Source organism: Lactuca virosa, chromosome 8, assembly GCF_052849685.1.
Source record: "Lactuca virosa cultivar CGN04683 chromosome 8, Lactuca_virosa_CGN04683_v6, whole genome shotgun sequence".
Classification (NCBI taxonomy): domain Eukaryota; kingdom Viridiplantae; phylum Streptophyta; class Magnoliopsida; order Asterales; family Asteraceae; genus Lactuca; species Lactuca virosa.
Window position 1 is genome coordinate 269,273,712 of NC_136433.1, and position 10,762 is coordinate 269,284,473.

Below are 10,762 nucleotides of genomic sequence, written 5' to 3' on the forward strand. Positions count from 1 at the left end.
TTTCAAGTTTACAGGGAAAAATTCTATTTTTGAATAAGGGTTTTATCTATTTAAAAGCTATTACAAACATTATAAGAACAAAACCTACACACATTCTCGGTCTTGGGATTTAAGGCTACATAACTTTTCAATTATATCCATGATGGTTGTATTTACTTTGAGCACTATTATACTCGTTGTTGTGATACTATACATGAAGTCCTCCACCCCCGGACGTTTCCGCCTTCCTTGGTTTGGGGGTGTGACACTCCGGGTCGATGAGGCCGAAGGAAAAGAAGAGTATGATGGGGTGTCGCGAGCAGCAGCATCGACGAAGTCGAGGTCTTCGGTGGGGTTTGATCGACGGAAGAAGAAGAGAAGGGTATGTGGGTTGGTTCGATTGAAGCGACATCAACCCCGGAAGGGTGTTCGGTGGCAGTTGTTCGACGGGGGAAATAGGGGAAGTGTAATGGGGTGTTTTGCTCCGGTAATCTTCTTACTTCATATTTTCTTTATCTTTGAGATTTGCAGGAAGGGAAGTGTTTTATGTGCCTTACTTCACTCAAAAACAACCTCTCTATTGGGGCGGTTGACCATGTACACTCAACTTGCACGGACGGTATACTAAGCGTATTGACCGGGTTACAGGTTGTTGACCATGTACACGCAGCGTACCATCAGGTACGCCTAGAGTACGCGTCTGTCAGCTTCCCTTTCTAATAAGAGCTTATTTCCTTAAGCCCTTTAATCCAAAATCCAGATCTAGTCCTCAAATGATGTTCTTAATCATTAATTTTCCAACTTTATGGTCTTGCATGGCTATTAAGTGTCCAATACCAAAAACCGTAACTTCTTAACTCATTAAGAAATCACAACCCATGCATGGAAGGAAACTGAGGATCAAGATTACATTTTTACGACTCTAAACACTACAAAACGTCTGAAAGGACAACTCATATGATTTTGAGTGAACCTTACTTATAAACACCAAGCTAATGGGACCAAAATGAACACAAATCTGTGGCTAAGAAGAACTAAGCAAAACTTTCATCAAGATCAGAGATTTTTACCTCCAAATGGTTCAAAATGATGATGTGCTTGTGGATCTAGGTTGTTTTTGAGCTCCCAAGATGATTCATCTTCCTTCTTCCTCCTTCAAGATCACCAGAATACATACACAAGGTCAAAAATGCTCACATAAGATATTAAGGTTAGCTAGGGTTTAGTTGGGAGATGGAGGCTGATGAAAGAAAGGGTGTTGAGGCTATAAAGGTGCTTAAATAGTGCACAAACCCTAAATATTAGGGTTTTGGTCAAGGCCTCATATGCCCAGCGTACGAGGAGTACGTCCGGCGTACCCAATGAATCATGCGTTTCTCCAAAACGCTACGAGGGACCAATTTGTAAACAATTTCCATGTCAAGGCTATAAATAAAAATACCTGAATATCAAGATGTTACACTGCCTCCTGTTCTCAAGGGAGGAGAGATCGGATTTTGGACAGTCGATGGTTAATATAAGGGATAGTGATATCCTCATCGGTTCTGCTATAAGAAGGTGAAGTCTGGTTCGAAATAAATCGTCTATGTTTCGCAGCGAGGGAATGATCGAGACTCGATTGCTCTCATGGTCTGATGGCCATGTCACAAGTGAGATACATAATGCGGGTTCTAAAAGACCGAGTGTATCCATAAAGGCATTGAGTTATTCCTGTCTTAGGATATGAGAGTTTTAAAGAATACTAAGCTTGTCAAAACTATATTTTGAGCACCTGTGTGGAATTCTTGAAGCCTCAAGAGGAGATGAGGTTTTGGTCGCTTCTCCAATTGCAAGGTTTTCTTTGTGTAAGTTCGGCTTGTTAGGTACTTTATCAATCCAAGGGTATTTTGATTGATTTCAATAAAATTGTGGTAACAAGGCTAGGAAGAGTTTCTAAGGTCTCCATATGAGGTCCAGGGCTTCTTTATGATTATTTGGTCTTTAGGTGGGCGATTTTTATATGCCATTTAATATATCGGGAGTCAATGTTGGCGTGTATCTGGTTCAGCTGGTACGAGGCTTGGGCATTGCATGCATTAGTCAATTGTAGTCTGAATCTTAAGTGGGAGTGAATTAGGTATACTGCATTGAGGATTATCGGTTCGCATGATGTTGCGGGTTTAGTGTATTAGGTCAAAGGAACATACGGTTCAAGAGTGTGTGGATTTTGGTTCAGGGTTATTGTTGCATGCAAGAATGAAAACAGACTACCAATTAAGAGCTTATAGATAGGAAGTCTTCTCATTGTATTTTCGAGGGTCCGTTGAAATCCTTATTGGTCAAGAAGAATTCGAAGATGGGTCAAATTGAGTGCAGAGCAAGCTGTATTTAGGTGTTTAGATTTGAGAACACATGTGTTGTTCTCATAGTGGAAAGTTGATGGGTAAGGAACTTGTTGTGACCAATAGTTCTATTTTGGGTACATACACAGACCTAGAAGGAAGGGCGTGGAAACACTCTATTATGCATCGATTATAGGAGGCATGGTTAGCTCGCGGTATGGGTTGGCTATTTATAGCCGAGAATAGGCAGTCATTGATGTGTCGGGCAGCTTTAGAGTTTGATAATAGTATCTCGTAGGGGTTTTGCTTAGTATATGTGCGGTATTCGATTTAGTTCTCGACCCATTTTTGATTGTTAACTATTTCGTTTATCACTAGCATTTGAGGTTTCAAAGGATTCAAGTTGTATCAACTAAGGGTGCAATATGAGTCAACCCTTAGTCAAGTTCAGTAAAGTTGGTATCGTGGTCTCTATGAAGTTGTCATCTCGATTTCTTGGTTGTGGAATTGTTCTTCCTAGTTGGTTTGAGATGGTAATTGGCTGGAGGAACGTGGTGTTTTCTGTTGGGGAGTGTGTCAGTTGCATTTACAAATCAGTGCAGGCGTTCGGCTATCTATTTTGTTTCATGATTATGTGCAGTCATGTTTATTTGACGATGTGTCAGTGGAAGTTGGGCTGTGGAAGCGTGTGTGTTTCTGAATGGTAGGGAACATGTATTTTGGAAAGTTCTAAGTGGGATGTTAGTTGTGTTCGTACCGATCATTGGGATTATATCAGTGTGTTTTTAGTCTCGTTGGATGTTGGTCAGGAGTCTTTATGTTTGTGGTTGGGTGATGGAAGGAACGGTGAGGAGCCGTGAGCTACTCATCCCATGGTAGGATGGTGTCACGACATGTCGTGAGCCATCATGTATTTCACTTTTGTGAGTGGGGTTGGCAGTTGTGTAGTAGAGGCCCGTGTATCGGTTTGCTAATCGTGTGGGATTGACGGGTGCTTGAGCAGTAAAGTGTTGTCACTGATGGCCTAGTGACCAGCAGGTTGGGTTGAGTAGTTGTAGGATGCTGACTTGCTAGAAAAGTCATGGTGGTGTACTAGCAGTTTATTATTGGGATTCTTCTTTGTTGATTCGTGTTTGTTTTATGATGAGGTTTCACGTGAATTCTCTCATTAGTTTACCTATGTCATAGTTGGGAACACGCTAGACTAGCCGAGTTTTAGTACCTGATGATTGTTATGAGTATTTACGGAGTTGCTGGTGACTCTAAGACTGCTGATAATGTTAGGGATGCCGATAACCCATAGTTTTTTAGATTGACATAGGGCTAGTGGTATTCTAGTTAGAATACCATGAAGTCGGTGATGCAAGTGTTTATAAGTCTCTTGGGTGTCTCGAATGATGATTATGCACCTGAGCTGTTTTGGGAGCTTAGATGTCACACAAGTTTGGTTTTGACCATGTTTTTGCTTGTGGGAGCAGTGGGTTAGTCATGACCTGTCAGGAAGTCGGGTGCGTACTTAGTCATGATATCTGACTTTGGGATGAGTTTACCAGAACCGATGTTGTTTCGTCTACTTATCTCTGTGTCTAGATACAGGGCTTTTTAACCAAGAGGATGTGTAGGCTAGTTTAGTCTTGTTGATTTATATTTCACTCTCGGGTCAGTATGTGAGGTGGTTGGCAGTGATGGTTGATTCTGGATTCTGTACCCAGTTATCAGTGATACGGCGCGAGGCCAGGGAAAACCTTAGATGGTTCTGTCTTTTGAGAAGTTAGACATGGTGTAGGGTTTCCAGTTTTCGGGAAGAGCAGTTAGGTTTTCTTTCGTTGTATAACGACAGAGAGTTAAGTTTCTTTTCTTCATCAGGATAAGTGATTTCTAATAAGATTGGAATTTGATAGCAGTTTTGGAAGGTGGTCATCTGTATGAGATGACTTCTCAATCCTAATCGGAATTTAGGAAGTTCGAGCAGGGTCGACTGGTGTGGTAGAGGAAGTAGTAAGGAATGATTTCGATGATGAAATCTAATTTAAGTGGGGGAGAGTTGTAACACAATTTTTGGGACATTTCTTAATTTAGGGTTTGTGGACCATAATTTGATTATGTAAATACTTTGGGCTTTGAGGAAGTAAAGTTTAGACCTTATTTATGGTTGGCAATATTGGTTATGAGATCTAAGCCCTTGATTTGTGTACTGGAATGAAAGAGTAAAGTGGGAAAATTATATGTCAGACTTCTTTCATGGGTTATGGTTTTAGTTCAACATGTTTTAAGCCAGAAGTAACTAGATAGAGTTGTGGGGATCGTCAATACCTTTCTGTGCATATAAAGAACACCGAAAACGAAGTTGAAACAAAGAAGTTATGACTGTTTGAAGTTGAATTGGAAGTTCGGGATTTTGTCGTACGCTAGGCGTAGACACTAAATTCAGGACGCGAGTTTAATGACCTACGCATGGCGTAGGTTATGCTAAATGGGTCATAGCCGCTACAGAACAAAACTCTAACCCTAAGGTTTTGAGTCGTATATAAGGGCTCTATCTTCTTCTAATCCTTCCCATGACCAGCTTCGATCACCTCTTATCGTTCATTTGAAACCCTAGCCACCAATTGTGAGTTATTGAGATTTTAGAGAGTTTTGTGTGTTCTTTGAAGGATGAAAGTGTTTATAGAATCAAGTAGGAAGCTACAAGGTATGTAGACCTAGGATTTGCAAGCCAACGTCTATCTCTTGAAGGTATAAAACTTTCATCTTGATTCTTGCACATGTAGCTCTAGTATCGTTATGAGTTTCATGGTTTTCTCTCTATAATCTTGGACCTTGTGAGTATGGGTTACTCCAGAACATTTAAATGCATCTTTATGATATTTTTGAGGTTATAGATTCATAAAAATGAGAGCTTGGGCACTGCCATCCATCCATGCATGAGTTCTTGAGAAAAATGTGACAATATAGACTTAGAGTTTTGTTATGTGTTCATCTTGAGAGTTTGGCTTGCTGTATTAATAGCATAATAAAAGTTTTTGGGATCAGGGGCTCTACGTTGGGCGTAGCCTATATATGCTGGACATAGCTCTACACTGAGCGTAGACTTATGCACGTTGAGTGTAGCTCTACGATGGACTTAGATTAGCTACATTGAGTGTAAGTTAACTGAGGGTTGACCATTCACTTTTTGACCAATTTGACTGTTAGTCAACCATGTTGGGACTTAGTATGCGAAGGGTAAAATGGTCTTTTTCCCAAAGGAGGATTAATTGTGACCCTATACATTTCGTGGGTTAGTCATTTCCTTAACTGTTAATTAGGGTTTTACTACGGATATGTTTAGCAAGAGGAGGCGTGATATCGTCGACTTGAGTGGGTGGTTTATCTTGTCTTTAGGATTGAGGTGAGTCTTTTCACTACACTTGCATGTATGGTAGTATATGAATGTTGACCAACTGGCGCTTAATTATTGATATATGTTATATATGAACTTAGTTACTGATAACTAATGGATTGTTGTGAGTCCATGGGACTACTGACAGTGCCTAGGGTTGCTGATAACTCGTGAGATGTGATGTTAATCCATAGAGCATGCTCTTAGCCCATTAGGACCGCTGATAGTCCCTAGAGTTGTTGATAACCCGTAGCTGATTATTATGATGTGTTGTATGCGATATTTTGGGGAACTCACTAAGCTTTGTGCTTACAGTTGTGGATTAAATATGCTTGTAGGTACTTATCAGATTGCGAAGGTGGGACTGTACACACACATCAACAGATTTATTATTTAAGTTTCTTCATGGTCTTCTTTAACAATGATTCGTGAATGATGGTTTATGAACAGATGGTTTGACTTGAATGTAATTTCATTAGAAATGGATGTTTTATTATTTTAAAAATAAAATTTTAACCTGCGATTTTGGGATTTTACACGCATGCCATCGAACTTGGTAAACGTGTCAGCAGGTGTTCGACTAGGTTTGTAGTTGGGCATTTTGGCACGGTCAAGGATCTGTGTTGCATATTTGTGTCGAGATAGAAACATGTCATGATGGTCTCGAGCAACAGCTATACCGAGAAAATAAGTTAGGGAAACCAAATCAGTCATGGGGAATTCTAAACATAAGGTGGTGATAATATGTTGTAGAAGACATTTGGAGGAAGTAGTTAACACAATATCCTCAACATAAAGTAAAAGATAGGCGATGTGATCCCCTTGTGGTAGATAAACATATTAAATATTTGATTTGTTGTTGATGAAGCCAAACCGAGTAATAAATTGAGCAAATATGTGGTACCATGTACGTGGGGCCCGTTTGAAACCATAGAGGGACTTCTGTAAGAGGCATACATGATTAGGAGCTGAAGGGTTGCGGAACCTGGTGGTTGATGCATATAATAGTTTTATGTACGTGACCGTGAAGAACGGCGTTCTTCATATCAAACTGGTGAACAAGCCAGTGATGAGAAACAACTAAGCAAAGACAGTCCGGATAGTATCTAGTTTAAGAGCTGGACTAGATGTCTCATCACAATCAATATCGGGTCGCTGGCTGCGACCGTTAGCAACTAAACGCGCCTTGTATCAAGCAAAAGAGTCATGCACTAAGTTTCTTTTTAAACAACCAAATACAATTATCCACATTAGTATTTTGGGGCCAAAGGCACAAGTACCCAAGTTCCGTTAAAATAGGTGCAACATATTTATCTTTCATTGCATTTAACCAGTTAGGATCTTTAAAGGCTTGAGAATAGTTTCGAGGAAGAGAAGAGGGAGTGGAAACGGTGCGAAGATTAGATGATCAATGCGTTTATGGATACCGTTTCAAGCATGAGTATCCGTGGAACGAGTGTGAGATGGTCCCGAAAAAGATGGCAATGTCATTGTTTGTAGACGAATCGTTTATTTAACGTATATATTTTTATTCAACAATTGTATCTATTAAGATACAACAGAAATCATATCATACACGACTTATGAGTTATGAGTCTTGAGTATAACCAAAACACTATATGATTTGATTAATCTAAATGAATTGTAATTCGTAACATATTAATCAACATATCAACAAGAAAATACAAAAGCAACCAAGAAAATATAATGAATCTAAATGTACGTTTCTAATCCATCATTAAAGATACGAACAAAAACCTCCATCTCACTAGCCGATAGGCACACGCCAATCTCCAGATCTTCATTCTGATCTTTGCAAGCAGCCATGGATATGGATCCATTATAATCTATGGAAACTGTTTCATGCTTTTTAGGCTTCCCCCATCCGAAATCCAAATCGTAAAATTTGAGCTTTGGTGTTCCCGCAACCCCCATCATTGTTGTTGGCTTCAGTTCAAAGAACAAATCTTCAAACGACCCTAAATCTTTCACGATTCCATCCTTATCAGTCAAGGTCTTATGTAAACTTTCTCCAAGCAATTTAGCAGCATTCAAGAATCCTTCCTTTCCCATTAACTGCTTGGCTTTATCCATGGCTACACAAAAAGTCACACAGTTGCCAAAGTAAGCAGCAGGGATCGGTGGATCCAAACGTGCTCTACAATCGATGGTAAAACCAAAAAGTTCTAACTCATCGTTTCTTGATTCTGCTATGCAACTCCAGATATAACCACATGCAACTGTAAAAGATGATACATATACTAACGTAGGCAGTTGGGTTGAAACCAGTTTTTTTAACTGGTTAATGACAGTTCGTATCAAGATAACTGTCGCTCGAACTTTATCAGTTGGCCCTGAAAGACTTGGAGGTTGATACTCTTCGTTAAAAGTTTCAACCTTTGCGTTCTTTAGATAACTTTCATCTAGTTTCGGGTATTGAACAAGTCGATCATAAACAGGCAACGTTCCATTAGTTAAAAACAATTCATCTGTCCCTGATTGAGCTATCGATGTCCACGCCTTCAAGAAACAAAACCGGGTGCTAGCATCACCCAAGCTATGATGATTCGTCATGCCAATAGAAAATCCACAGTTTGGAAAAAGTGTCACTTGAACGGAGAAGACTGGGATTGTTATATAGTCGGAGACTTTAACAGTGCGTTTAAGAAGAGGTACAAGATGATAAAACTTGTCACACTCTCGTGGATGGTTTCCTGTAAGATCGTTGAAATTAAGGTTACATTCTGCAAACGTAACATCGACAGAATCACCTTCAACATATCGAATTTCTGGTTTTTGATCAGGAGAAGGAAATACGATCAAATTACCAACAAAAGGAAAAAAATGTTGAAGGGTGATTGATAATCAATTTTTCAGTTTGGGAACGATGGTTTCAGTGAACTGTGATTTAGTGATGGGGAGGTCATAGAAGAAGACGGTGTTAACCGGAGGGAAGGTTAGCCATAAGAAGTCAAAGAAAGTGAGTGGCAGGGACCTGTTGGATACGGTGGCCGGAGGTGGCGATACTTCTGATTCTTCAAGAGTAGTCAAGACTGGAAGGGAACCCATTTTCAATCAGCACCCTCTGACTGTTGTAAGGTCCCAAAAGTAGTGGAGTTATATAGGGATAAGGAGACGATGATAAGTTCAAATTTGTGGCCGTATTTGTAGAAAACTTTAGCTTGATACAGATTCTAGATTTTTTTATATTAAATTAGAATCTTTTTAATATGGATGTAGCTAATGCCTAATTGGTTTGTTAAAAAAGAACTTTAAAAAAAATGAAAGTGAAAAAAATTATGAGGTAATTAGTTGATTAAACTTTTATTGTGATTCTTGAATCTGTATTAAGATAATTTTAAAAAAATAAAAACCAATGTGTCGTTATTAGTTTTGCTTTTGATGTTGTTCACATTCTTATCTTTTTATATGTATCATAAATTTTTAATAAGATTTTTTTTAGAACTGTTTACATTATTGTTTTACTCATAAATCTACAGCCATTACATTTGGATTTGAATCCTGTTTATTTTATTCATAAACCTATACCTTTTGTTTAAATTAGGACATTTTGATTGAATGATAAATATCGGTCAATTTCTATACTACAAAGGCCATTTAGTTATGTTTTTCCACAAAATGGGATTATACCCCCAAAATTGAAATTTTAACACATATTTGAATAGGACTTTTTAAAATTTTGCAACCGAATAGTAGTTGAAAATTTGGTCAAAATTTTGAAAGAACAAAGCAATCTAGTATTCAACAAACAAACGCTTGAAAACTAATTGAATAATCTAGTGAGTCCACGCGGGGCATATCTTTATTCTTTAGGTAGTAGATGGGAATTAATGACCCCCACGCAAGGCGTGGGACGAATGATTCTTTAATTAAAAACTATATTAACAATAAAAAAATAAACTTAGGAATAATGATATACTATAAATTTATTTTTTTGGAAACAGCGAGAATCTTTAATTAAAAACTATATTAACAATAAAAAAATAAACTTAAAAATAATGACAAATTCGTTTTTTTGAAACAGCAATAACTTATATAAAACCATAAAACTAACATTAGCAAGATGCTAAGCCATAAGGTACAGATTCGTAATTTATTATATTTAATACAAAAAGAATTCTTTTTAAACTCATTTTATTTTATAATTATATTTTTGTTTTCATAAATACCTTGGATCCTGGTAATTTTGGTTTGTTAAGTTATTATTAAACAAACTATTTTGGCATCCTTACCATGATGTTGTACATTTGTTTTTATTATATGTACTCTATATTATAGTACATGAAGTGAATACTGAAAGGAAAATTTCATAATCTCACATCCAGATTCATGTGAAGTTTAGTGCTCGTTGTTTTTTCTGTCATGAAGTTTGGTGTGAGTTTGTGGGTACAATCTTGTCTCATTAATCTTCTAGCATATGGTTGTCATAGAGGGATATTTTCGGGTACATGAATGGGAAAAGGGTGTAGTTTTGATTGTAATCAATTTTCGATATGTGTTTGGGTGCTTTAATCCTTCGGCATTATTAATTATCGGTAGACAAACTTATAGGATTTCATGGATGACAATTACTTTATTTCAAAAGATTGTGATTTATTTCACTAGAAAGTGTGATAGTCGTTTTGTTTGGTGTAACATTCTTTATGTGTTATCTCAATAACAAAACCGCTCAAAGAAGGATGGGTAAGGGTTAAAGGTAGACCACTTAAATACTGGCTTGTGTGGGTTCGGTGTGCATAATTTATAAGGACAGAAAAATATTAGTTGTGTATGTACAATGATTTTATAGTCATGCTTTAATTTAATATACATGACTAAGAACTAAATAATGTTGTCAATGTAGACAATTATGTATCAAAATCATAACATATATCACTTATTTCTACATTCATGTGCCTCTATGTTCTACAATTTTTACAATTATAAAACAATTATGTAAGTATACGACACTTACAACTATGGCTTGAATATGTATCTATGACTATAATAAAAACAATGGTCACAACAAATTTTTAATGTCTAAATGATAAAATTAGTCATACTTTAAGCAATTGTTGTG

At 37.6% G+C, this 10,762-nt stretch overlaps 1 pseudogene; it reads right to left on the minus strand.

Annotated features, from left to right (window-relative positions):
• Positions 1–7,258: 7,258 nt before the first annotated feature.
• Positions 7,259–8,803, minus strand: LOC145134003 (malonyl-coenzyme A:anthocyanin 3-O-glucoside-6''-O-malonyltransferase pseudogene; annotated as a pseudogene).
• Between the last annotated feature and the right edge of the window lie 1,959 nt (positions 8,804–10,762).